Raw genomic sequence first — 3,466 nt, 5'->3', positions numbered from 1 at the left:
CAAGAGCTCTGCAGCTCTCCGGCCACAGTGACCCGGAGACGGGGGCGAGCATTTCGCGGCCTCTAGGGCGCAGTCCCGAGAGAGCTCTGTCGGGATCCTGGGATCCAAAGGTTTCTAGGTGGCCCTGGAAGTTAGCTCTCCCGGAGCCCTTGCTCCGACCCTGGCCACTTGGAAGGAAACCCATCCCGCGCGCTCAGGGCACTGCCGGGCCCTGAACCTCTGCGGAGCGCGTCCCCGTCCCTCTGGCCGAGGGACGCACCTGGAGCCCTAGAGCTTCCTTCACAGGAGAGGCACAACTTTCCCAGGTTCTGGAGACAGCGCTCTTCCACTTCCGCCCCAATCCCGCCCAGGCTTAAGAAGTAAGAGGTGCAGCTGGCCCCGTCATTACCGCGGGAGCGCACTGAGGATCCTCACAAAGTTGGAAGCCAGGCAGAAGCGATGTTCCCCGAGAGCTAAGCTCTCCCAGCCCCGGGCCCCCCGCCGCGGGTGGCGGCTGGCGCGGCCCCAGGGTCCGCCATTACCGCCGGCTGGCAGCTGCGATTCGGTGAAAGAGCCGGGTACCGAGGAAAGCTTTAAGTTGAGGTTGGGCAGGTGCAACGGTCCCCAGGGACTGGCGTCCCCCAACCTCGGGCGGCCCGCTGGGGGTTGTGAGTGGTGCCAAAGGGTCCGCCATTACCCGTAAGCGCGCAGCTCGGAGCCGCGCGTGCGGCTGCGGAGGGACGCGGGTCACTGTAAAGTTGGAGCTAGGAGGGCACATCGACCCCCAGTCCCGCAGCCCCCGGCCCAGGACCGCCCGCTGGGAGGAAGACGAGGCCGCTCGAACCAAGTTTGGACGCGCAGCAAAGACCGCGCGCCTCCAGAACGCACTGGGGGCTCGGGCAAGGGGGGAGAGCCCTAGGGACAAGGAGGGGCGCGGGACGTCTGGGCCGGGAACTCACCTGCCGCCGAGCCGGACAGCACCGGAGCTGCCTCTCTGCGCTGCGTACCCGCCCGCCCGCCTCCTACTCCTTCTCCTCCTCCTCCCGGGAGCCCGCAGCTGCAGCGCTCCCGGTTCCGAATCCTCCGGGTCCGCCGCCCCGCGCGGCTGGAGGGCGTCAGCGGCACCCACTCACCTCCGGGTAGGAGCCGCGCGCGTCCCTCCCCTTCCCCTCCGCTTTGTGCCTGTAAGATCCCTCCCCACCCCCTCTCGCCGAGCCCCCACTCCTCCCTTCTCCCCTCCTCTTGTCTCCGCTCCCTCTGCCCCAGGGAACCCAAGTTCGGGACAGAGGCTGCGGGCTTCCCCAGCGCAGTGCCGGGCGCCCCGCGCGCGCCCCTGGCTCACCCCGTCTGCTCGACCGCCGCTTGCTGCCCGGCCGCCCCTCGGAGGAGCCGCGGCGCTAAGTAGCTCCTCGCTCAGAGGCTTGGAAACGCGGCATAAATATGTAGGGACTGAGCGTGAGCTCAGCGAGGGTCGTGAGGGGGAATTTATTTCTTAATGTCCCTCCTTTATCCTATCATCGCTGAAACGAATTAACGGTGACGTCCAACCCGGCTGGTTTATGGGTGTGGGGAGGGAGACGTCGCAACCCTCATTAAAAGAGCCGCTCTGGGCTCCAAAGCATACATCTTTTATATAACCTAATTTCCATTTTTTTTCCTATCAGGAAACACACACGAACACACACACATACACAAAATGACAATTTCTGGGAGCCTGGAGGGGGCTGGACGGAGTAGCCACGCAGGGAAGGGCAGCTCTGTTTGGGCAGAGAAGGCCCCACGGAAGGCAGGGCTGGTTATTTCTGTCTCCACATCAGTGTTGGGATAACACTCCTTAATGGGACAGGGGGACGAGCGGCCCCCAGGCTGAGGGGCACTGGACCTCCCAGCAGCCAGCAGGAGGTTCTGGCCCTGGCTTTTGAGAGGGCAGGCAGGGAGCAAGGCAGTCTGCTCTGAAAATGTTGCCTGGTTCTGGTCTTTCCTGGAGCAGTGGTTAGGCCTGGCATCTGCTGAGAGGGAAAGGTGGAGGGGGCATGTTCACCTGTGGCCTGGGAGACTGGCAGGTGTGGAGAGGCCAAGGTCTGGGTGGGGGGTGGGGGGAAGACGCAAAGAAAGAAGCTTCTCTTCCTTTCTTAGGGGCCCTAACATATGGGTAACCATATAAACTCGTCTCAAAAGCTGTCTTTTCCTGGGCAGATTGCAAAGCCTTTTGCATCTCACTGTTGTTGCTGCTGCTCACACAGTCTCGGGGAAGCAGGGGGAAAATTCAAGGAAAGAGGAGGATTCCGGCACATATGCATGCACACACTTGGCGCCTGGCTCCGGATGACTTGATCTTTCCTCCTCCCCAGACTCAGAGTTGTGCAGAGAAAGAGGCAAAGAAGAAAACCACCACCCCTTTGCCACTAATAATCGCTTTTCAGATCTCTGGCACATCATGCAGGGGAGAGGGGGGTGTGACTTTGGGGGCAGGATGAGGGGTGGGGGAGATGAGGAGGGGAGGAAGGAATAAAGAATAAGCCGAGAGGGCTGTGTGGAGGTCTGTGATTCAACATGCTGGAAGGAGGATAAGAGAAATTCTGCTAGCCCCAGGGCTCTGCTACTTCCTGACTGTGTAGCAGGAGTCTGTCTCCTCGGGGGCCCAGTGGGCCTGGGGTTGTTGTAAGGATGCACATAGTGAAATGATGCTGGTGAAACTCTTGGCACAGTGCCTGACAAATAGTAAATGCTCAGGAAACAGTAGCCAACTGCAACAATGCCAACGAAGATGATGAGAATACTCTTAGTGTGTCCCAGGAAAGCGAGGCTGAGGTTGGGTCATTGTAGCCTGGTCCCCTCCTGTCCTGGACCCAGCTTCCCCTGCCTGAACCATTTTGAAGTTGAGTGCTGGGTTTCAGTGGTGTCAGTCTCAGAACACTGCTCCCTCAATTACCATGGCAACTGGGGAAAAGCAGGAAGCCAGGGGAAGGGAAGCTGCTTTTCCACTGGGCTGGCTGTTCACCTGCTCCAAACAGTGTCCGCGCCTGCCTGAATGTGGGTCGGGCTAAAAGAGGCTCAGAGTAGGGGCGCTTCCTCTCCTGGGGCAAAAGTGGTTTTGAAATTGGGGAGGAGAGTCGTTCTTTGGGTATACACAGCCACATGATGGTGGGGTTGAGGCAAGGGCGGGCTGTGCCCGCAGAAGGCAAAGTTGACCTGGGTTTGGGGGGAGTGGGGCAGAAACCCTGTTTCCGCCAAGTCTGTCCTCATGTCACTCACACCAGGTATCCTGGTGCATTTAAGAGCAAACAGTGGTGTCTTTTGAGACAGAGATCAGGAACTCCAGACCCTCTGAACCTAGAAGTGGAGCCAGTCACCACAAGGAGTCCTCTGCTTGTGTATGTGTATGAAAGAGAAAGAGAGACACACAGAAAGAATGGCAGAGGGAGAGAGAGATTGACAGAAAGAGAGTAAGAAAGAGATAGGAAAGCAGAGAGCAATAGAGACTGGT

At 59.5% G+C, this 3,466-nt stretch overlaps 1 protein-coding gene across 1 annotated transcript in view; it reads right to left on the bottom strand.

Annotated features, from left to right (window-relative positions):
* The window catches only part of NOS1 (nitric oxide synthase 1), a 109,528-nt gene extending 107,916 nt beyond the window's left edge, over window positions 1–1,612 (bottom strand). Inside the window, exon 1 of the mRNA XM_003789935.1 lies at window positions 1,322–1,612. The gene's annotated coding sequence lies outside the window, so the exon portion shown is untranslated. The remainder of the gene's footprint in view (window positions 1–1,321) is intronic.
* Window positions 1,613–3,466: the final 1,854 nt, after the last annotated feature.

This window comes from Otolemur garnettii, unplaced genomic scaffold (assembly GCF_000181295.1).
Source record: "Otolemur garnettii isolate 467f Iridium unplaced genomic scaffold, OtoGar3 scaffold00038, whole genome shotgun sequence".
NCBI lineage: Eukaryota > Metazoa > Chordata > Mammalia > Primates > Galagidae > Otolemur > Otolemur garnettii.
This window is presented reverse-complemented; position numbering and strand designations above follow the sequence as displayed.